We start from the raw sequence: 25,712 nt of genomic DNA on the forward strand, positions 1-25,712 counted from the left end.
TTCTTGAAAGCTGACAAGATCTTTCAGTGGTTTCACACTGACCTCTGTACTTGTGTATTTGCCAGCTCAGAAGGAACCCAGATGCTGACTTTGTTTTTTTTTGACATGTGATACATCTGCAAGGAGGTGCAGGAAGCGGTTGGAGCTGCATGGACAGTGGTGTAGCTAGAGGTTTTGGCACCCAGGTGCAAGAGTAGAAAATTTCCCACCCCCCAAAAATTTTGGTAATATTTTTCAGGCAAGTCGTTACAGCCCCCCCCCCCCAAATCAAATTTTCTCCTACGCCTATGATGTTTCCACCTTTCAAAATCTACTGCCTTGGAACTGTATACTGAAATACCCAAAATTTCTGTGACATGTAGTAATTACAGAACACAGAACAGAATGAAAAAAAAAGAGAGAAAACGGTTGAAATGGACTGAAAAGAAATCACAATCTATAAATTTGCTAATAAAAACAACTACATTCAGTCCAGACTCTTATTAGTTATGGAAATATTCATGCCTGACGACATACATAAATTTCGTCATGTTTTTCTAGAAAGTGCTTATTTTGTTTACTCTCATTCTCCCATTTCAGCGCCCCCTAAACCCGGCGCCCGGGGCATGTGCAATCCCTTGACACCCATAGCTACGCCACTGTGCATGGATGTGGAATCTTGTAGATAATGTGTCAGTTTTTTTCCACAGATTATCCCAAAGCTTCTCCACATTTGGGCGTCTACAAAACAAAGACCTAATACCTGCAAAACTAAGACCCTACTAACTGCAAATCTAAGGCCCTACTGCAAAACTAAAACCCTACTGCAAAACTAAAACCCTACTGCAAAACTAAAACCCCACCAACTGCAAAACTAAGACCCTACTGCAAAACTAAGACCCCACCGACTTCAAAATTAAGACCAACTGCAAAACTTAGATCCCACCAACTGCAAACTAAGAACCTACTGCAAAACTAAAGTGCAGAGGGGGGTAAAGTGTTTCCAGAGGTCTATCAGTAAGGGGCATCATAATAATCAGCAGTTATTTTTACGACGCTAAAGCGACCACAAATGTGGGAGAAACCCGCAAGGGCTTATGGATTACAACTTACACATCGGGTGGCTTCCAATTCAACATTTTAACTCAAATCTTTTCAATTTAGAAAGTCATTTCAGATGGGAACACCATAGATTGCTCTTGGATGAAAAACCCACCTTACTATGACCTGGTCGGGAATCGAACCCCGAACCTCCCAATTACTAAGCCTCATTGCTTCAAATGCCACCGCCTTTATCCACTCGGCCACAGCACCATGTATACTTACAATGTTATATTCTCATGCTGTGTCTAGTTATACAGTGTAGTCACCATATGTACATACTGTGCAATATTTAGGTAATTATTCCCCTGGGATAGCTAGAGTCAGGACACATGATGGAGTAAGTGTCTTGGCAGGTTATGGTTAAGTATGCACATGGGCGGGGGGACGGGGGGGACATGTCCCCCCCAATATTTTAGGTGGGCGCATAAAGTATCTAATATCCCCCCAATATTTGGTGGCATAGTTTGTTTGTTTTTTAGGCTAAAAAAGCATTTTTTTTTTTTATGATATCGCTAGTAATTTCAAAATAGAAAATGCTTAGATGCAACTTACAAGATGATAACGATGACAAAGAACATGGCAATTTTCAATTAACACTAACCATCACTTCTGATATATAGACCATATAAAGTGAATTTAATCAAATGTAAAGAAAAAAGATGTACAGTAGTTTGAACAAATATCGTTGGCTCCTCTATAGTTGAGCAAAGCATCAAAGGCCTATTAAAAGATTGGTTCAGGTGTTTGACATGTCTATTTTGTATGAAAGAGCACAAAATGAACAGTGAAGAAACTACCATGATAGCATATGCTCTGTTAAGGAGATATGACACTTTGAAGATATCAAATTTCTTTGAAAATGACTGGTTTAGAAAGACTAACTGTAAGGGTGTGATGTCACATCTTCACTTCCTTAACATGTGTGAATATATTTCTTTAAAAATTATTTACATTTTTTAACACATTTGAATATAATATAATCAAAGATTCTTCAGATGTTTAATCTCAAATACTTCCTTTGACAAATATGAGATCTCCTGACATATCTTTTGGTTGAAAGTCATGAAATCTCACAAAAGATTTAGAAAAAAACAAAGACTTTTCAGGAATGTGAGGATGTGACATCACAGCTAGATAGTTTTCAGCAGTTTCTACACAATCTGATAAAACTTAACACTTGAATATCTCTTTAACCAAAAAAGATATTTGAACAGTTTTTTCACCATTGTGTTTCTTTTATTGTCTTCTTTCATATAACGTAAACATGTATGACAACTGAACGTATCCTTTAAAGTAATTAAAGCCAGCTAATTATGCTTCCTGCAAGATCTCTTGTTGAAAATGGAATGTTTCAAATATTCTTAAGTTTGTTGGGAACTTTTATATCACTTTCACAAAAAAATAGAAAACATATTTCTTTTTAAACTGAAAAGCAAAGGAGTCAAACAGAACAAACATAGCTGCAAGTTTATGGATAATTCCCAAAGGGAACCAGGGAAGTGAAATTCAGCAAAGTAAAATTTCCAAAAACAGGATGCCACTCCCCTTGGAGAAATTGTTGTTAGCATTTGGTACAACTTTAAATTGTTTATTGTTAATAGGAATAATCATTCTTTAGTGAATGTTTCTTCATTTTGGGGGGGGGGTGTGTAATGGCAACCCCCCTGAGTATGGTATCCGGGGTGGACCGCCTAGGACAAGCTTTTGTTAAAGGGGCTATACAATGAATCCAGCCAAGCAATTAATGTCAGGCGCCCTCTATTTTTCTCCAACTTCTGATTCTGTCCGATTAAGGGTTGTACCATTGTGTGGGGGGGGGGGGGGGAGAACTAAGGCAGTGAAAAGTACTGTTTCACCTCAATCATAGTAGAATGACAGTAGAATGCTGTATAGCCCTAGATGTTTATGTTATTGGAGAATGTCGAGGGAGTTGCTATATGTTCTACTTGGAATGACCTGTTACAATTTGTAGTGTCGGACATGTGGGTAATTTTAACACACATTGAATTTGTCTGCATTTTGAGCAAACAAATTCATAAATTTTTGGGTTGGCCAAGTGCATGATGTGATGCTGATTTATATTTTTAGTTATTTTCACTGATGTAATACATGGAGGTATTTCAATATGACATACAGTGTAGGACTTTCACGGTCGTCCGTGACGACTAGAAATTACGTCGGACTACCAAATCTTTCAAAATGTTGTGTGCTTGGTAGTCCTTTCGGACGACCAAAAAAAATGAAGGCTTTGAAGAATTATTGAGCCTAATTATATTTCATTAAAAACGAAAGTCAATTTAATTAAATAGTTGCTGAATACCACCCAAACCAAACATGAATTATTTAAAAACATGCGCGAAATATTAACTTTACAACATCGTTAGAAAAAAATCTGTTCACTAATATTGTAATAAAGTCGCCTAACGTTAATAGTCTCTAATGATGTACCCAGAAAACAAATGAGACTTGTGGCTAAATGTCAGTGCAATGCATTTTGTACGGTGTTGTAACAACAGTCGATCAGACACTGACAGTCTATAGGCCGAGTGAAAATGCATTGCTGGACAATGGGGGAAATCTAGCCTATAATGCTGAATTTGTGACACAGTTATAAGATATCCATGGCATACTTTCAGTATTGCTGTTATCTTCGACCACATGGTTGCCTAACAGCACACTAAGTCAATTGGGGAAATCTAGCCTATACCGCTGAATTTGTGACACAGTTATAAGGTATCCATGGAGTACAGTAATGTTATTAGCGAAAAAAATACTGACAAATTTTTAATTTAAATTGTCAAGAAACGGAAACTGATGAAAATTTTAAAATGACAAGTTAGAGTAGCTATATTACGTGATAAAATGAAAAGAGATTAAATCTGTTTAAAAAGTTACAACAAAACTGTCGATATTATGAAACAAACTACGTTCGGCAAAGCCCCGTTTCTAGACTGCCTTACAATGAACAGCGTGCACTATACGTACATCAGTTTACAACTGCAGTGTTTACCCCTAACATTTTTGGCACGTTTCCAAAAACCTTTTCATGTAGTAAACTATTTTGGCCCCACTCTAGAATTAATAAGGTCAGTCAGTAAAGGATCGGTAAAGTTATGCGAAATATTATCATAGACGTTCAAGAAAAGTAGGTAAATATCCCCATAAAACACACCTCAAGCCAACCAACTCCTCCGCATGATCAAAACAATCTATTCCCCATGATACACGAGGCACAGTCTATAACATACAGACATTGCACGATATCAAGGCCCAATGGCTAAAGTATGGCCATCTTTATGAAAGTAAACCTTTTAATCCCATGTTTTAGGCCACTTGGCATGATTAACTAAATTCTAAATATTGTTCCCATGTCCTTGTGGAAAACGTCAACTTCGAAAAATACAATTAGTTGTGTTTTTGTTGTTACGTGAGATCCGTAACCGACGAAGTGGTTAGGCTATATACTATACACTTAACTATGGTAGGATATTAATTTTTCCTTTTTTTGTGTGGAAATTCTAGAAAATACTTTCTTTTCCCCTTGCTTAACACCAGATGTGGTCTGATAGTTTGTTCATAAATGGGTGAACTAGAGCCTTGTTTACATGACATTAGTTGCATTTAGCACGATATGCCAGTTTCGCGTGAATTTTTCAAAAGTATTTTGCTCGATCTTTCGTAAAGTTTGAAAGATGTACCAACTTACTGTTCGTACACAATTGGTAATTTCTCTACTGATTTTCAGAGTTTTTCTCTATACAGTCAATGTTGTAAAGGACGGGTTTTTTCGAAGTTCAAAAGTCAGTAAATGAAATTGAAATTATCGTCATTTGTTCAATCCTCAAAAAATAACGTTTTTAAAAAAAAAATTATCGCGATAATAATAATTTTCGATATATCGCCCAACCCTACGTGATAGTCTCAGATACAATTCAAATGCATCTTCGTACCACCAGTGATTGTTGTCAAAATGTATGTAACAAATATGAGACAAGGCCTAACGGTATGATATTTGAGTGCAGACATACGATAGTCTGTACCACAAGCTTCGTTATCTCTACACAGGGAAAAAGTTAACGTTGCAAGTAATTGTTGTCAAACAAGTTACTTGTGTTCATTGAGCACTAAAAATGCAATAATGTTTGCAGACAATCGGTAGCGACTATTAGCCAATCAAATCACGGGAATCTTGGTAAAGCGTCATTGTCTATTTTTAGCATGAAAATCTCTGTAATGAAGTTTTGGTAGCCCTGTACCTTGCGGTTGATTGTTGTGATATATTTATTTTCAAGCAAATTCAATGATCTGTAGGAGTAGGAGAACTTTTGATTCTTGTCAGAAGAAGAAATAATGAAAGATGTTCATTCAAAAATATGTTTTGTTATGTTTTCCGTTGACCTAGTTGTGAGTGTGTACTTGGGGATTGCAAGCAATTTGAAGATTTTGCGTCCCTGGCCAAAACATTGCGTCCCGTACCCAGAATCCTGTGTTCGTAACAATGCTGGAATACTTTCGTTATTGCTGTTATCTTAGACCACATGGTAGCATAACTCAATGGGAATATCTTGCCTAACCATAGGTTTGCCCCCCAAAAAAATCACACTGCGTAGTATTTGGGTAATAAATAAGGAACCGGGTAGTATCGCGTCGGGCGGGTATCCCGGTACCCAGATACCCCGTGCAAACACTTTTTGAAAACAGTACACAACATGGTTATATGCTAAACTAATAAAGCTTTGGTTGACACAATCAGATTGAGCACCAAAATGTTTTGTTTTGTATTATTTGTGTTCATTTTCAATTTTGGTGGAAAATTTGGAAGGACTACCAAGTTTTTTGCAGGACTACCAAATATTTGAAAATCCTTGAAACTGGTAGTCCTTCGGACAACCTTCTCAAATTCCTGAGAATCCAACACTGACATATGTATGGGTGTAATATTTTTCACCTTGAAGATACATATTTTGTTGGGACATGCGTTCCCCTCCAAAGATCAACAATTCCGCTTTTGACAAAAGTGTGACACTGAAGCAGATTTTTCAGATTAGGGTATGGGAGGGGAGGGGGTTGGTGGGGATGGGGCAGGCCCATATTAGCTACAAAATGGAAAAATTTAGAAAAACAAAAAGGTGAAAAAGAAACAAAGGAGATCTAACAAGTGGTTCAAAACTTTACTTTTTAATTTCAAATTGATGATTCAGGGGCCAAGGCTGGGGTGCTTACCAAGTACCCCCGGCAACCAGTCCGGCACTAATAATTGGTACAATTTTCCTACCATATTTTGTCAGAGTAAAGCCTACTGCAGGAGCAGTGTAATGAGATTGACTGGCCAGATCTGACAAACTTTCTTTCTATTGTGAAACCTTGCGATGGATCCATTGTGGGAGAGGGAACTGGGTTTAATGCCTCCCCTAATCCCCTTATTAATCCAATTCTGTGAACATTTTACAATAATGACGAGGCTGATATTAGGGTGTGATTGACTTGCCAACTTGCCATACATATTTTTGTAGGCATATGTTGCAAACAATATCCATAAATCATATATTATTTTGGAGAAGTGATCTTATAATTTAGTGAACTTTTAAGAATGTATATATATGGCAACACCAATGTGAGTCTTTGTGAGCAAATTCATCACATCAGCCATACAGAAAATAACTCCCTCCTATTATTTATGACAATTTTATAGAGTGGACATCATTTTACAAAACATTTCATTTTATATAGTCTAATTTTAGAGTATTCCTGTACATAGCATGCCTCTGGAGTATTCATTAAAACAGTGTCACAGCAGAGACCTTAATTGTACACAAAAACAACCGGTACTCATGGCTCGTAAGTAACTACTGTTCATGTCCTGATACACATGTTAGGAATACAAAGTAGTTATTACTGTTGCACGGTTGTGGGAGAGTAGTTGCTGTATCCAATCATTGAGTGCAGGTTTTTAATACGTGATTGTAAAATGAAGTCGTATCTAGTAATTTTTGCTATAAGCAGGTCTACTGATATACCCGAACATGGCCTTTCTTCGTTATCTTCATGACGAATTGGAGTCATTTAAAGAGAGGTGTAACTGTAATCAAGAGGTACTGTACCTAGTTACTGTACTAGCTATGAGTATTGGCTGACAATAATTGCTAAATAATATTATAGTGGTTGCAATAATTTTGCTAGTTTTACATGCTAATTTATATTTGAGATTAGGGTTGCAAGAGCCCCTTCATAACATTCATTTAGAACTCGAGAACCAAGCAGATCGTATGTCAAGACATTTGCTTCCTACATTAAACAAACGTTCATTTTCGGTCATTAATAATGGACCTGAAGCTTTGAATCTGGCTATGGTCCAAAGATATGACCTACTGATACTGGGACACAGGACATGTAATAGTACCTACAGGTACACTGCACATAGGTCTTTTATGTACTGGAAAGCCGTCAGAACTGGACGTTACAATAGTGTAGTCATCCCATTCTGTGCAGTTTGGTGCATAAGGAACATGTTTCCATCAGAGGGTTGTCACTACACAGAAATTAAAGTTGGCATATTTTATAAAAACATTCAAATTAAAAAACATGTTTTTCAATGCATATCATGGATTCAGTGTTCTGGTGTGGAAAATTTTTGCCCTCCGAAGGTGGGCTAGACGCCAAATGGTGCAATATTTGGTGCTATATTTGCCTTGCATGTATCTCCAGGAATTGCTATTTTTTAGGCAGTGTTTTAAATTTTCTCTTACGTTTGCCAAATGAAAAAAAATAAGAACACTTCAAAATTGTTGCTGAAATATGAGTAGTAATGAAAAGGCCCTAAGTCCAATGAAAGATTATTCTACACTGTGCAAGGCTAACCCAACACAGCCTGTGCTTGACTGGGATAACTGCCAAGTTCAGGCATATCAACCAATTATCAGTCCTCATTACACAGATGCACACAATGAATGAAAGAATGATAAATAGATGATCAAATAACAAATTAGTCTTTATTTATTTCAACACCAACAGGATAACAATTGCAGAGAGAAAGTTGAAAAGAAATAAAGTTTATCAACTTCATGACTTTGAAGTTCGTAAAAACCCGTCCTTTACAACATTCACTGTATAGAGAACAAAACTCTGAAAATCAGTAGAGAAATTACCAATTGTGTACGAAAAGTAAGTTGGTACACCTTTCAAATTTTACGAAAGCTTGAGCAAAATCCTTTCGAAAAATTCACGCGAAACTGGCATTTCGTGCTAAATGCAACTAATTTCATGTAAACAAGGCTCTAGTACACCCATTTATGAATTAACCATAAGACCACATCTGGTGTTGAGCGGCAGAAAAAGAAAGTATTTTCTAGAATTTTCACAAAAAAAGGAAAATTAATATCCTACCATAGTTAAGTGTATAGTAAATAGCCTAACCACTTCGTCGGTTACGGATCTCACGTAACAACAAAAACACAACTTAAATTGTATTTTGCGAAGTTGACGTTCTCTACAAGGACATGGAAACAATATTTAGCATTTAGTTAATCATGCCAAGTGGCCTAAAACATGGGATTGCACGTTTTACTTTCACAAAGATGGCCAAACTGTAGCTATGGAGGCCTTGATATCGTGCTATGTCTGTATGGTATAGACTGTGCCTGGTGTATCATGGGGAATAGATTGTTTTGTTCATGCGAAGGAGTCAGTTGGCTTAAGGTGTGTTTTACTTACCCTAATGTTACAGGGATATTTACCTACTTTTCTTGAACGTATAAGATAATATTTCGCATAACTTTACCGATCCTTTACTGACTGACCTAATTAATTCTAGAGTGGAGCCAAAATAGTTTACTCCATGAAAAGTTTTTTTGGAAACATGTCAAAAATGTTAAAAAACAGGTGTTAGAGAGGGGGTTGTTTGGCAAAGTACCTGGGAAAATTCGAAACACATGAAGCCAGCCTACCGTGATATTTAAGTAGGGTTAAACACTGCAGTTGTAAACTGATGTACGTATCGTGCACGCTGTTCATTGTTAGGCATTCTAGAAACGGGGCTTTGCCGAACGTAGTTTGTTTCATAATATCGACAGTTTTGTAAATCGTCGCAGCCGCGGCAGAAACAAAACATGTAGTTTCGATCAAATTCGTCACTCTTAAAGAATATGAGTGACTACAGAGAGCCAAACGTTCCATAAATGTCGAAAAAGAAAGTGAAGTGTCCAAGTTAATATATATATGTCCAAATCGATATCAACATGTTACAATTCCATATCAACATGTTTACAATTCCATATCAACATGTCGAAACGAAATACAATATGTCATTGCCTCTATCAACATGTCAAATTCAACATCAGCATGTCAAAAACTTGTAACAGCATGACACGTACTACACTGGTCATGTCAACATTGCTTGCTAGATACAATATTGACGTCGTTCTATAATTTTGGAACATCGGCGCGCGCCAACGTTTCGTTAATGCCCAAAACTGTATCAGTATGTCGAGATTTATATGAGAATGTCCAAAACTTGTGTCAGCATGTTGAGAAAAGGAAATAAAATATTCAAGCCAAAGGGATCACGTTGATGCCTTAGTGCAATTTTTAGGCCCTTTGTCTATTTTCACATGATTAATTCCTGTGTGGGCAATTGGGCATTTGAGGTTGCTCCATGGGCCCCGTTACAGTTAAAAACTGCATTCATTGGTATTTTTGAATAGCGCAATGTCCAATAGAGCCAACACCTCTAAAAGAGTTATCCTGCTTTTTGTTAACATAATCAAATCATGTGTGGGCCATGGGCCCTTTATGGCTGTTGTGTGGGGCCCGGTACAGATAAAAGTTGTCGATGGTATTTTTTGGTTTATCCAATGTATAAAGGGTCCAATGCAACTACAGGAATTATCCTTGTGTCTTTGCAAATGAATAAATCACTTGGGCCATGGGCCCTTGAGGTTGTCTGGGCCATGGTAGAGGATAAATTTGCAGTAAATCGACCTGTGACGTCATTATGATGGCTCGTATCTTGCAGTGATGTGAGCCTAGTTTATTGCATTGCACTGCACTTGGCCTGCGTTTACTTTCAACCCAGTCTGCATGGATGCGATACTCAACTGGACCGGAAACCCAGAAGATTTGAAAAGAGACAGAGGGTTTGATGGGCAGGTTATGTCCGTTTATGACCAGGATTCAAGGTTATGTACTGCTGCCGTGCCACACAATGTGCGTGTATGTAGTCTAAAGGTGCCTTCAATTAAAATAGGGGGCTCAAATTTTGATTTAATCATGTGAAAGAGGCAAGGCAATAGCGCTGGATAAAACTCAAAGTAAGATAATTTTAGAAACCATAGCAATGATAGTATTTGTACCTTGTGACGGGCCCTGCAGGAGGGCCCATCAAAATGGTATTAATCATGCGAAAACAGACAAGGAAAATTCATTTTGCGGAAACCAGTTAGACATTGGGGTGTCCCAAAATACTTATAACAGCAACTTTATGATGTACCGGGGCCCATGCAGGCAGCAACCAAAAAAGGCCTGTGGCCAACACATGATTCATTTATGTGAAATGAGAGCAGGATGATTCTTAAAGTGGCATTGGACCCTTTGTACATTGGGGTATCCAAAAATACCAATTACAACAATTTTATGATGTACCAGGACCCAGACAGCAGCCACAAAGGGCCCGTTGCCCACACATGATTTAATCATGTGAAAAGAGAGCAGGATGATTTCATTTTATTGGCGCTGGACCCTATGGTTATCGGGTATTAAAAAAAAGAAAAACCTATGACTACAAATTTATCCTCTACCATGGCCCAGACAACCTCAAGGGCCCCTGGCCCACACGTGATTTAATCATGTGCAAAGACACAAGGATAATTCCTGTAGTTGCATTGGACCCTTTATACATTGGAGAAACCAAAAAATACCATCAACGACTTTTATCTGTACCGGGCCCCAGACAACAGCCATAAAGTGCCCATGGCCCACACATGATTTGACTATGTTAACAAAAAGCAGGATAACTCTTTTAGAGGTGTTGGCTCTATTGGACATTGCGCTATTCAAAAATACCAATGAATTCATTTTTTAACTGTAACGGGGCCCATGCAGCAACCTCAAAGGCCCAATTGCCCACACAGGAATTAATCATGTGAAAATAGACAAAGGGCCTAAAAATTGCACTAAGGCATCAACGTGATCCCTTTGGCTTGAATAACTTATTTCCTTCTCTCAACATGCTGACACAAGTTTTGGACATTCTCATATAAATCTCGACATACTGATACAGTTTTGGGCATTAACGAAACGTTGGCGCGCGCCGATGTTCCAAAATTATAGAACGACATCAATATTGTATCTAGCAAGCAATGTTGACATGACCAGTGTAGTACGTGTCATGCTGTTACAAGTTTTTGACATGCTGATGTTGAATTTGACATGTTGATAGAGGCAATGACATATTGTATTTCGTTTCGACATGTTGATATGGAATTGTAACATGTTGATATGGAATTGTAACATGTTGATATCGAATTGTAACATGTTGATATCGTTTTGGACACTTCACTTTCTTTTTTGACATTTATGGAACGTTTGGCTCTCCGTAAGTGACTTTTAGAAAATGTTTGACGAGGTGCCAGTGTATTTTTTTTTGTCCGGGCGGCCGAGTTTTTCGTCGGGGCGGTAGCTTTATGTCCCGGCGCTAGACAGCCTTTTAAAATTTTGTCCGGGCGGCGCGCCTGGACAAAACCGGTAGTGGAGAACACTGGGATTTTAAGATAACTTTCTTTGAGGGTACGGAAAGAACCAGGTATTGTTTAAGGAAAAGACAATACATGCTAGACATGTTTATTTTGACATATGTAGGCCTTAATATATTGACCTATAGGGACTACACTTCTCAATGTCATATGCATGAACAATTTTGAAAAACAAAGGATAGGTAGTTGTGGAAAATAGGGTAGTTTTTCTTCCAAAGCAACTATCCATACCTCGCCGATATGTCCACAAAAACTGCCTCACGTGACTCACTTTCACCAGAAATGTACTATACGCACAATTTCAGAAGTGTTATACCATTTTGGTAACTTCAGTTGGTGAGATTAAATTTAATGTGCATCAATAACAAAGTTTGATGTTTGCTTGCAGTATTTTATCTCCTGTGAAATTAAAGAGCTTACATCCATAACATTTGGTCTAATGCAAGCTGTAATAACGAATGGGATAAAAAAAATAGCAAATTATAGTACGGTTTTGAATGTTCTTTTGTCAAACATTCTACCATCTTTTAACTGCCAATAATAATTTTACTTCCACTGTTTAATGTTTGATTAATCATATCATATATTTGTGGAAATGTGCTTAAGAATCTACAACCATTGAATATGTGTAAACCCACACTTATATTGGCTCTGTAAAGTCTTCAACTGTTGGCTGATGGACGGTGGACACTCTTGGTATAATTTTTTGGTTCATCAAGTAGGGTTTTTCAAGCCTGTTTGGATGAACATAGATTAACTACCAGAACTTTCACAATGTTCTCCAGAAATGCAGAATGTATCCATAGGTTTTAGGCTCTTTCACAGGTACCGGATGCCATTGTTTGGTGGCTGTGGAGTACTTCACCTTGACCCTGAAAAGAAATCATAAGAGGTTGTTGTGATTTGCATATTCCTTTGTGCACCTCCATATAATCAACTCACAGGGTATTTTAACAAATATCTTCATATGTAGCTATAAGGCTGCTGGCAATTAAATCTTGATTGTTTTCACTATGAAATATTACCTAGAAACAATTAACATCATCAAAAGGAGTGTAGAACTGTATGTTCATGTACTAGGTAAATACCTTGAAAGTGTTTCAATTTAGTTATGCATTTAACCTCTGGTTTAAGACATAAACGAATCCACAAACCACCAATTGCATCTATGGTAATAATGTAAATATTCTGTTGTGAAGTGAGTCAGAAGTGTGCCTAAAAGGTATCATTTGAAATGGGTTGTACATCTAATGCAATTCACTACACATATAAATAAGCATATAATGAGGGAATAGACAGAAACACTTACTCATCATTCCCATCTCCATCTTTCTTTGGAACGGTTTCTGTGAAAGTTGAAATCGATGGCTGCCAAGTACTTTCTCCTAACATACAGTATCCAACGTAGCTGTGATAAAGAATGAAAAAGTTGGGGTCATATGTTAATTATGAAGTTTGATTATGCAAACTTTTATCAGAGTTTCTTTGCCAGAATATATTTTATAGTAATATTTACCTTTTCAGTAATCGTGTTTGCAAGCAGTTGTCTTACCATGTACACAAATACACACACACACACACACACACAACATTTCCATCAAATTCTTGGCCGTTTGGCAAGAATTCAACAATTATTCACAGACTGTCATGAGCCATTTTTCTAAAAAAAATTATGTCAGCTGGCAGGGTAGTTGAAGGATGTCTATGCAACCCACTGTTGCCATGACAGGGCTTTTAGGTTTTGGCATGGGGCATTAAGGAACCATGATGCAATGCTACTTCTGCATGTATTGTCCTGACTCTCTAAATTCACTCTGACAAAGGGCCACATAGGCTGGATGTCCAGGAAGTTACTCACCATCCCATATAATATATATTTCTCCTTAAGGAGAGGGAGGACTTCCAGGTGTCAACATGGCTATTCATTGTTATCAGCTAATGAGCTAACATGACTTGATACTGCTAACAAGAGACTATTGTAACTCTATGTACTGAAGGTAGTTTATATGTAGGATGACTTCCTGTCAATGCTCTCAACGCAGATGTTGTAGAAGGTGAAGTAGAGATGAAGGGCAAAACTGAATTTGAATACACTATGTATTACTTGCAAATATTACAACAATGACAGAAGGGTTTTCCATGCAAATAGACCAAATCTAATCCTCCTTCACTTCTTGTTGTAACAGTGCATGCCTTGGTAAACAGTAAACACTGAATAGTACAGAACTTGGTGGATTCAAATTTGGCCAAGTATATATAATTTGTTCCATTGGAAAGTATGCATGTAGCATTTAGTAGCATTGATAGATTTTATGAGAAGTTTGCATCTCTGAAGCATAGATCTACTAAAAACAAATACAAAAAACAAATGCTGGCGAAAACATGGCACAAACAATGTTGCATACCATAGGCTATATAGTGCAGACTAAATTCAGTAGTACCAAAACAGAATGTGACTTTCTACAGTATGTTGGGTTTCACTGACCTTAGAATGAAGCTTAGCCTAGCTACATACCAAGCAAAATAACTAGATCAATAAAGGAAACTAGCAAAGTGAATGTGGTGGAAGTACAGCCTATACCTACCTTGCTATGCATGCATAGGACAAACAGGAAATTAGTTCAGTTGGCCTTTCAACCAAGTTAATAGTACAGTCAACTATCCTAGAAGTTCATGCACATGTATGTTAAATTATTCTATGTCCATTGCAATATACTAGCCTAACCATTTTTGCAATCTGATACATATTCTCCACCATTATGAACACTTTTAAAGTTTGCTTTTGCAAAAATTCTGTTAAAAACTTTCTTGTTGCTTACTTATTATTTCATAAGCTACACTTATACTTATAGGCAGAATCATATGCTGGGAGTTAACCACAAAATGTCCATTCTTTGGAACATTGTTTTGTTGGGAGGTCTTTTTGCTGATTTTAGAGTGTTAGTCGCCTGGGAGTAGGAGTAGGCAAGAAAACACCATCTACTTTCCATTAGTTTTGTGCAGAAGGTGCTTATAACTAAGGGTGAGTAGTAGTGCTGCATTGAGTTTGGTCATACTTCCTGCATTTTCAGCAAGCAATGTGTCAATTATATAACAATCATAATTTCTGAATTTTCAGTGGGCCATGAGTCAATTATACATCAATGATCAATCAGAAAGGGAAAAAAAGAAGTCACGTTAGTAATAAAGTAAGGCCTGTCTTTAGTCACCTATACAGACTACTAGTTAGTCTATGTTCCCTAACTACATGCACCCAAATGTTTGCTCCTAGCTAGGAAGGCATATATATTTAACCACATGTACCTGCATCCTTTTCCTTCAAAATGATGACTCCTGATGTAAATTTTATTTTGTAAAACTTGAAAATTATCCACTTTCTTTACGCTTCAATAAAGCATGTGGGCCAGGCATTCACTTTTTTTTCAAAGTAAGCAAAACCAACAGAAATTAAAGATTGCTACCTAGTACTTTGATCTGTGATATGCTGTCTGTCATAGATCTGTGATATTGGGAAGACCTATCAAATGTTCGTATAATGTGTAGGTCGACATCAATTTATTTATCTTCTTGTGGATTTTTGGAGGACGCAAAATACCATGAACGAAATCAGGTATCTTTGCCATTTGTAGAAATGTAAGGCTAACAGTGATGTTAACTGCACTAATAAACACAGGTAATATTTTGTAAGAAATTTTGGCAGGTAAGAAGTTGGAGACACAAAAGTCATTTGAAACTAGGCTAGATAAAAGATTCGCGCAGTAACAGTTAAATTGATTCCATAGCTGCACAAAGTTAGGTTAGTAAGGAGTAGCCTAGTAATAATATATTCCTATCCAACTCCGAGTCCTTGTTGAATACCCTAGCTGACCGTGGTGGCTGCAAAACACGATCGTCTAGACTAGATACAACTACATTAGGCCCATTTCAAATATTCAGGCCAAGCCTTTGGCTATAGGCCTAGTCACAGTATTACAGATACTTTTACCATGTGTCCTGACAGTGACACTAACTAAGATTACCTGAATGTTACTTGTAAGGCCTAACTAACGTTACAGGCCTAGCCCACAGTGCTTGTAGCTAGGCCATCAACATCCTTACCGTAGTTGAATCGGTAATGAAAGTTATTTGACTTACCTGGCCTAAGCTAGTTCAACTGCGGTATAGCAAACACCGACCTCCTTCAGCATTTTCCAGTTTTCAAAAGAATCTACCAGAGAGATTTTGTCGTCTTGTTTCAATTCATTCTCCTAGTCCTACGTTGCTTTGTAGAGCTAGACACAATTTCGATGTGTATTTCGAGTAGACCGTGTCCCGGCCCTGTATATGCACCTAGACCAAGATATTTGTGTATAAGTATAATAGTGAAGCTAATTACGGCCGTGTACGTACGAGCGAGTTGTTACACACAATTCCCTAGTATAGTACGTACGAGCGTTACGACTCGGCAATCTACCTAGCGCTGTATATGTGAACAGTGTAATCGGCTACATACAGTACTGTAGATCAGTGTGTATATATAGTGTACATGCTGCGTGTATACTACTGTATCATGTAGATCAGTATCTGTCTACTGTTTACGCTACTGGGAGTCGAGTTTCAGTGTTTTGCCATAGGGATGATTTGCACACGGCATTTCGCTCCCATCAAGCGATGCTTCTCTCGGATTCATTCTATAGACCCTTTAAAAAAGAGGGGGGGAGCTTATCAGGACCTTCTTCAATGTGTATTTTTTAAAAGAGACTACTAGGAAACTAAGCATAACAGAGCCATGTGCTCTTTTGCTATTTGACGGTCTTGAATGACTCCCTTAGTGTGTAATTACACTTTTCGTAAACGTCAAATATCTTCTTCAAGTGATTATAACTTCAGATCACTATTATCTATTTATCCAGTTTATTCAACAAAATGTATTCTCTTTTCTATCGTATAAAATATATTTTCATTATAATGTGGGATGTGGCCTTTTTGAGGTTAAATAATTCTCTTTATCAACTTTTCAATGGCGGATTGCAAAATATAGCAAAAATTACCCAAACAAAAAATTAACCGGTAATTTTGCGATCATTCAAAAACTCTGTATGCTACGACACTCAGTTTCAGCGGAATATTATAAACACAATAGAGTCCATTCTATTGATATTAAACTTGTTGTGATTGGTTGGGGGCAACCTTATGCGTAGTACAATTTGATTTACATAGACCAATCATCAGAGGGCTCTCAAACGCACTATTGCATAGCTGTTTCCACGATCTTGTACAGTTGCAGCAGTTCCACAAAATTAGGATCAAATTCGCGGAAGAGAATAACATCAATCAAGATTAAAATGAAAGAAGGCTACCTCCGGTAGGTATTAATGAAATGTTTATGTTCCCTTTTCGGAACAATATTCGTCAATCCTAATTAAAAAAGGCGAGAAACTGACTTTTCCCTCTGCTAATGCATATTTGTTTAGCGTACGTATACGGGAGTTTCTACAATTAGCAGGGTTCGCTTTTGTTACTTATCATACAGGCATACTGTCATCATAGGCTAGCTGACGTTAGGCTATTTTGAGTGATGTCTGCCACTCTGTGTCTGAGGAATCCCTGTATCTTATTAAATACCGAAGTTAAACTAGCTAAATGTTACATCAGCTACAAGATATCTAATTGATGATACGTTATATTACATAAGATAGTGCAGCCTAAGAATAGGAAGGGTTAGGAAACAGGATTAAAAGCCCAACTGAGTGATACTGCGTTACTGTAGTGTAGGCCCAGTCCATTGGGGCCCAGTAGTAGGCCTATGTTCGGGCTCCTAGCCAGCTTTTAATTTTTAGGGGACAGGTTAGAGAAGTGGTCATGGTAAATCACACAAGGAATATGCGTACCAATAAAGCAATGTTATTCACAGTACCGTATGCTCATCCGACGAGTTAAATTTGAAATAAATAATAGGCCCTAGTGACTTTAATTTTATTTTTTCAGTGCAATTTCTGTAGGCAACTATTTTCGTCTTGCGTGTGCAAAAATAAGCAGAAATTATGATTTAGAACAAGAACAGTTTTTTCAGTTGTAATATGTTCCACAAATTATAAATTCAATTATAAGCTTGTGGCAGTGAAAACAACATTTGTTTAATTGTTTTATTTCCCTTTATTTCTACAAACTTAAATGTTCTTTTAGGCTTTACCTTTATATGTATAAAATATTTATCAAAGGGTGTGTTGTGTCCAAAAGTTTTCAAAATAGAAGCATACTTTTTGATCATCAGCTAAAAATGTCAAATTCATATTTTTAAAATTACAGTTAGCCCAGATAAATTTTAAGAAAGGAATGTTTAATACATACTAAAGAGATATTGTAATTAATGTTTCAATTGGTGTTCAGGACATCCTTAGTTATTATTATTGTTGGTTTGGGGTAACATATTTGATTGAAACAATTTTTGGTATGTAGGAAAAATATTTTTTAAACAAAGCTTTAAATTTATTGTGACCTTTGCACACAAATACAATTTTATTTTTGAAAATGTCCAAATAGAGTAGGCAGTTTTTTTTTTGGTAGGTAAGGTTGCACCAAACCCAAACTTTTTTTAAGTATGGCCTCATTTAAATTCCACTCTTTGCAAATTTGTTACCTATTTTTCATCTATAGATGACTATGAATCCATGCAGAGATTTAAGAAAACTTGAGAGGGTAAACTATGCTGCAATTGCCAATGGTCGTACATTACCCAAGAACCCGGTGAATAGCAAAGACGTTTGGTCAACAAAGAAACTTTATGAATTAGAAGAAATCGATCACAAAGTTGAAAACGGAGAGTCGCTTCTCAAAGTGCACAACATAGGCTGGAATTCAAAATACAATGAGTGGCGGAGCTTATCTGATGTTGTAAATATCCCTCAGCATATGATTGATTCATCAGTGGAAGCGGAAAACAGATTTAAAACTGAAATTCAAATTGCAATAAAAGAATCACTCAATTGTAATAGAAAGTGTGATTCACTAGTGGAGCTGAGGGGTACCGTTGCCCAAGAATACTTTCAAAGTGCTTACAGAATGTGGAGCGTGTATTTTGGGGGAGCCCAGTCAGTGGACGCTGCAGAGACATGTATACTTGGACCAAGTTCTTGATAAGAACTGGTATTTCCAAATTGTCAACCGATTTGGCGATTTTAGCTACATAAGAGAAGGGTCATTTCAGTACTGGCTAACAGAAAGAACACCACTTCAAGAATTCACTGTTTGTGACAAAGGTCTTACTTCGATGTATTTTCACAGAGGTTTTGTAGTTGAAGTTAAATTTGTAAAGGGACTCGGCAACAAATTTGACTTTATTTCCTTTATGCAAAAAGTAGAAGCCACATTTCCAGCTTGTAGCTCATGAGCCAACTTGCTTTAAGAGAACCATGGAATCTGTTTTAAGCCAATTTACCATGGTCCGTGTTTTAAGTTGTGTTTTTTGCTTATTGTTTTTTATGTTTCCACCGCTATGCCCAACCAAAACTATGACAATACTGTTGAAATTCCAATCGACAATTACATGTTGTATCAATTGGGAATTTCACAAGGAAATGTTATTGAAGAAAACGTTGTTCAGTCTCTTTTGTTAAAGACATGCAAAACACGTAAAGTGGACATTAACAAAATGGACATTTCTTCAGTTGTTAGAACAGTAATTCAGAAGCTCAAGAACATGCTACGTAAAGGCGGCTATGCTAGGAAGAAGACGATTGAAGAGTGGGAAAAAACTAAGTACATGGTTAAGATTCCTTACAAAACAGACTCACCAACAAAACAAAAACTGACAGAAGATGTTGAAAGGGAACGGATAAAAAGAAAAAGGTCTGTAGAAAAGGTGAAAAATACACAACACAAAATAGAAATCCTGACGAATGAAAAAGAAGAATTGGAAAAGCAAATTAAAAGAATTCAGCATCTTGGAAAAAAGGAGGTAAAGAAGGAAAGGTTAAACGTAAATTGATTTACTCAAAATCGTATACATGAAAAATGAAGCAAAAACGAATGATATCTATAATAAAAAGGCATCCAAGAGTTATCACGAGGACATTTCACTGAAGTCTCTCTGTCAGTCAGAGATAGGAGTGGCAGTACCCTTATGATAGACGCAAATGAACCATGACAGGAAAGCAGAACGCAAAACTTATACGCATCAGAGACACCCAAAACATCTCCAGAAGAGTTTACCACAAGCTAACTATGCAGTGCCCAATCCTTTCTAAAGAGTACCGATTAAAGATTTGGAAGAAACAACTCGGTGCAAAATTTAATATTCATGATGTAGATAAGTTTATCAGAGTTTGGCAATCATTTAAAGGAAACTTTATGCTCTAGGTTGTCAGTGTTGCTCTCCAAAACCTCTAGTAGGAGTATCATACTTCAAGATGATGCTGTCAAGGTAAAGATTACAGGAGATGGGACAACTATAGGCAAGTGTCTATGTAACTTATATTGCATTCAGTATTATAGGAGAAGATTGTCGGCAGGTAGTAATGGTAGTTATCTCCTTGCCATTGTTAGAGTCCCTGAAAAACAAGCCACCCTTGCCGATGAAATCAGTAATATCTGAAATTAAAGAGATACATAGTGTTTGTGTTCACAGAGAAAATGTTAAAGTAAATTATATCTAGGTGGTGACCTGAACTTCTTTAATCAAATAATGGTTTTAGAAGGATTTAGTGCAAAGCATTGCTGTTTGCGGTGCAGATGTCCAAGTGAACTATGTTGGGATTTTCAAAACGTTTTGTCTATGCATAATGTTGATTTGGGTGCTAGAACTATAAGGAGTATAATTGAAAATTCCTCTAAAAAGGGCATCAGTAGACTTAAATTGCTTTTCCCCTTTTTCAAATATACCTGTTATTAATGTGGTACCAGATTCTCTGCATCTCTCCTTGAGAATAGCCGACCAATTAATCAATCACCTTTTAGTCGAACTGAAATCACTAGATAATTTAATAAAGTGCAGTTCTAACTGTTCGATATCAAATTTCTCGTGCACTAGTTTGAAACATACATTCTTTAGGAATATCATGGCAATTTTATGTTGAAAAGTCAACTAAGCTCATTACTTCAAAAGATTTCACAGGACCAGAGCACTTGCAAATTTTACAAAATATAAAGTTGGCGGAGTTCATTCCAAATCACTCCAAACTGAAAAAAACTTGAAGTGCTTTGGAAAGTCTTTTACCATTAATGGATTGCATTTAAGGGAACTTATCATTTCAAGATGTAGACAAGTTTGAACGAAAAGCATGTGCATGGGTAGAGTTGTTCACAGAGTCTATTTGAGTAAGGATGTGACCCCTTACATGCTTACCTATGAATCATGTGCCCGATGCTTTATGATTACCTGGAAATATTTCCAATTTTCGAACGGTCTGGGAAACTTGAATGATATGGTAACAGTTTGGTTTTTCTGTTCTTCATCACATATTAAAACATGCATTTCGCCAAGTAATGCAAAAGCAGAATAGAATTCATCTATTGGCATCTTCCTGTCAAAGAATGAAAGTTACAGTTGCTTGTTCGTTGTGCAAACAACATGATCATAACAAAAGAACCTGCCAGATGAGCAAGACGGGACCACAGTGACTGAAACCATAGAAAACACACTAACAATCTGTTACATGGCTTTAATTTATGGTGATACTTTTATAGCAATTGTTTCATTTCTGCTCTGTACTATAGTTTAAAATTGTGTTAAAATACAAATTGTAAGAGTGGAATGCCACCCATGTTTAAATTTCAAAACGAGGGATCAAAACAATATTTATACACTAACTTATTATAAGATATACTGCACCTGCATCCATCAAACAAAACTGATCAGGTCTGTCTGAATTATATAACTGTTGAGCAAAATTTTTCAGGTACAATATATTAATTATGATGAAAATATATACTTTTATCTTTGTGTTCAATTTTCAATGTATTCACATATCAGGTTAACAATGTTTTCTTACATTTTAAAAACTTGTTTCTGTCCAAATGTCACAATGTATGTAAATATTGTAAGTATATATAAGTATAAGTATAAATATTGAAAGTTGTATTCAAGTGACTTTACATATCAGGTTGATTCCGTCCAAATGGCACATAAATTACTGCATTTGTTATCTCTACTAAGCAATGTATGCACATTGTACACATTGTGTAAGTATGCAGGCTTGCTGTATTAATAGTTTAAAGTTGTATTCAGTAGATTTACATAACAGGTTAACAATGTTTTTGTTACATTTTACAAACTTGATTCTGTCCAAATGGCACATAAATGACTGCCTTTGTTATTAAAGAGGGGATCTCGTCTTGCTGATTGGCTAAGATATGCAACGTGGGAATATGTGCAGTCTTGATGTAATATTATTGTATATATTTAAAACAATTCAGGTCAACATCGTATTATGGTTTGAATCCACTGTTAATTTTATCCAATTTTCTGTCTTTCACACCAAATCAATTGTGCTTTTTTTATTTATAACTAAATTTAAGGTGCAAAATTCAACAATTAGATTTCATTTGTAACTTGGTTTTTGAACTATTTTTGAGACTAATGGAACACACACTGACATAGGGCTATGCAGTAACACAACGTAAGTAACAGTGAGTGCGACAACCCATGTACGTTCACACATAGGCCTATTGGGCCTGCAAATTGATAATTAGTTAATATTGATCAACAAATGAGACGTGTCAACTTAAAGACATGAAAACCTATTACTCTGAGATTGCCCCTTAAAGTTCAAACACGATATGTATTGATTATGTCAATGCTTGCCTTGTTGACATTGAAAACATGTTTTTAAGTTTTATCAAAAATTGTATTTAAATACCTTTCTATTTATCGGTTATGTTCTGACCTTATACAACTTTGATTCTGTCCAATTGGCACATAAAGAACTGCCTTTTGTTATTTAGTTTATAGTTGTTCATGTTTTAACGATTATGTGAATATGATTGCTTGACTTTTTAATGAGGGGATAAATACGAGGGGAACCGGTCTTAAATTTGATTTGAGACCGATGATGACGTCATCGAGGAGGCTGAGCGGACCAAGGCGATAGCCGAGGTCCGCTGCCCTTCTCGATGACGTCATCAGAGGTCTCAAATCAAATTTAAGACCGGGTACCCTCGTTTTTATCCCCATTCATAAATGACCCTCACAAATGTTAGAAAACGGCATTTTTTCGCTAATTTTTGCTGATCTGTATTTAATTCTCCTTATGCCTCCCTTGATCTTTTTCCTGAATGACGTAATAGTCACCTCATGTAAAACAGCATTTTCTTCCGACGAACATTAAGAGTGAAAAATTACGAATGAAGCAGTATCGTTTGGTCTTAAATTTTGGTACTTAAATCAATTCAAGCACTAAAAAATGGAGGGAAATGACAATTAAAAAAGAACAAATGAACAAATTTCTAAAGATAACATTTGAAAACTTTTTTTTGACCTACCAGGTCAAATTGCGCAATAAACAGATACTGAGTTGTGTGTGTTCTGGAAAGTCCGTAAACGCTACAACAGTTAGGCTAGCAACGTTGCCTATTGCTATCATTCTTTTGAGTAGAACTCGTCTATCCCTGGTCGGTAGATGAACCGTTCAAATAAACGTTTACTGGGCCTGAGAATGAGCAGTTTTTGAAGAGGTTCCGAGCCCCATTGTATGATTGTTCGACAGGTTTGGACTTGTAGTAACCGCAGTGTTATTGCAAGTCTGAAAGATCGCTAGGCCTAGTCCCTGGTCAGTCATGTCGTTACTGCTAGAAGTAGTAGTAGGCCTAGTGCTTACGTTATTGCTAGGCTTAGCGACAAGGGTTTTTTTTTTTAAACTATTTTATTAAGCATTATTAATGTATTTACGACTTCTTAAATCTTCATACTTTTTATATTATTATATGTCTTTTTAAAAACTATTTTTTATTATGTCTTTTTAAAAACTTTTTTTTTTTAAACTATTTTATTAAGCATTATTAATGTATTTATGACTTCTTAAATTTTCATACTTTTTATATTATTATATGTCAGAGGGCCTCGTGGAAGATTAGCTATTGCTAAACGAGCTACCCTCTTAAAATAAAGTTGAAATAAAATAAAAAATTAAAATAAAGGTTTCTTCTGTTATAGTGTCAACATTGGACGCTTTACGCTTCGGTTCTTCGTTGAAGCACCTTGATAAGGTTGCTGACATTGACTCTAGCTCAAAATTAAGCTCAAAATTAATCCCTAAGTTATTCATGTTACTCGAAGTATTTAGCTGGATGATTAAAGAAGTACGTACAGTGTGTATTGAGACTTGGTGTGTGTGAAAACATATACAGTACTACTGCTGTAACTAGTTGCAAGTAGACTATATATACTGTACAGTATTCTTTTGCAATTTGAAACATTACTTTGCCCATGAACATATTTGCATATACTCATGGCATGTCTTCATTTCTTTTAATTATGACTTCATTATTGCCACGGCAACAAACCAGTGTTTGTCTAACATTTCGATCCTGAAGCAATTCTCCTCTCTATACACTCGACCAGTCTCGAATCGCATTCGAGACTGATCCAGTATACAGAAAGTTGGTTTAGGCATTTATGAATGTTTAATAAAAAAGAAAGCGGAATGAAAACCTCACATGTTTTAGTTTACTTTTTTATTTTAGCCACCTTTCATTAAACTAAACTAAACAGTGGTATGGTAACTTAAGTCAGTTAGTCATGAACTGCCTACGTATTATTGGGGTCTGATATGAAAATATAAACGCCTTCACATGACCTGCTTAGTAGGATAATGAGTCCTGGTAATTACACCACCTTCCAATACTTGCACTGTGCCCACCTTCCAATACTAGACCCTCCCCTATCAGCCTTGGATTTGCCAACCGTGAAAAGGAATGACTTTGATAGCTATATGGGGGATACTGAGTAGGGTAAAGCATGCCCTATTTTGAGAGGTCCATTAAGAGTTGATGTGTAAAAATAAAGTGTATTTGGGCAAAACATTAACTTGGCAATGATTGATGGCTTGAGAAAGAGACTATTTACTGTAAAAATAAACCCCCAAAATGAAAATATCACGGATGACCAGGCCCGCAGAGAGGATTTGTAGGGCCTGTGGCAAATGGTTTAATATTGGACCCCATGAACCTTTCCTCAAAATTGTTAGTCCGATTTTTGAATTCGGGCAACTTGCCTCCCCCCCCCCCGCTTCCTTTCTCAGAGCAGGTCTGGGAGTTTGAGCATATCCTATAACGTTCAGACAGCCCAGATGCGCCTGTGTATTTCATTAGGAAAGCTAGTAGAAATATATGAATTCAGATAAGATTGTTAATCGCGAAAACGGTATGCGAACCGTACACTCAACATGTAGGAGAAGCGTTGTCTGTTTAAAAGCCTTGCTTTCGCTATTTATGCATTGTAAATTACATGAATAGAGATACAATAACATTTATGTAGAAGCAAACTATTCTTTATGGGAAAAGAGAAGCAGTTGTCTGCTTAAAAGCCTTGCTTTCGCTATTTATGCATTGTAAATTACATGAATAGAGATACAACAGCATTTATGTAGAAGCAAACTATTCTTTATGGTTAAAGAGAAGCAGTTGTCTGCTTAAAAGCCTTGCTTTCGCTATTTATGCATTGTAAATTACATGAATAGAGATACAATAACATTTATGTAGAAGCAAACTATTCTTTATGGGAAAAGAGAAGCAGTTGTCTGCTTAAAAGCCTTGCTTTCGCTATTTATGCATTGAAAATTACATGAATAGAGATACAATAGCATTTATGTAGAAGCAAACTATTCTTTATGGGTAATGATTGCGAATATAGCTACCATATTAAATTTAATTTATTTTTCAATACCCTATGTACACAATTGTATAGACCGT

The 25,712-nt window shown here is 36.5% G+C and overlaps 2 long non-coding RNA genes across 3 annotated transcripts in view; one reads left to right on the forward strand and one right to left on the reverse strand.

Annotated features, from left to right (window-relative positions):
* Nucleotides 1-24,266, forward strand: part of LOC139975101 (uncharacterized) — a 40,763-nt gene extending 16,497 nt beyond the window's left edge. Inside the window, exons 3-4 of one of the 2 annotated variants that reach the window (XR_011795660.1) lie at nt 17,028-17,172; nt 18,465-24,266. This is a non-coding gene — a long non-coding RNA (uncharacterized lncRNA). Of the gene's footprint in view, nt 1-16,559; nt 17,173-18,464 lie in introns of those variants that run through there. The other variant, XR_011795659.1, reaches the window with a different exon arrangement.
* LOC139975236 (uncharacterized) lies at nt 11,722-16,340 on the reverse strand. The gene is made up of 3 exons (XR_011795701.1): nt 15,963-16,340; nt 13,138-13,236; nt 11,722-12,700 (listed from the first exon to the last, which is right to left on the reverse strand). It is a non-coding gene; the product is annotated as an uncharacterized lncRNA (long non-coding RNA).
* Nucleotides 24,267-25,712: the final 1,446 nt, after the last annotated feature.

The sequence above is a fragment of the Apostichopus japonicus genome, chromosome 10 (assembly GCF_037975245.1).
Source record: "Apostichopus japonicus isolate 1M-3 chromosome 10, ASM3797524v1, whole genome shotgun sequence".
NCBI lineage: Eukaryota > Metazoa > Echinodermata > Holothuroidea > Aspidochirotida > Stichopodidae > Apostichopus > Apostichopus japonicus.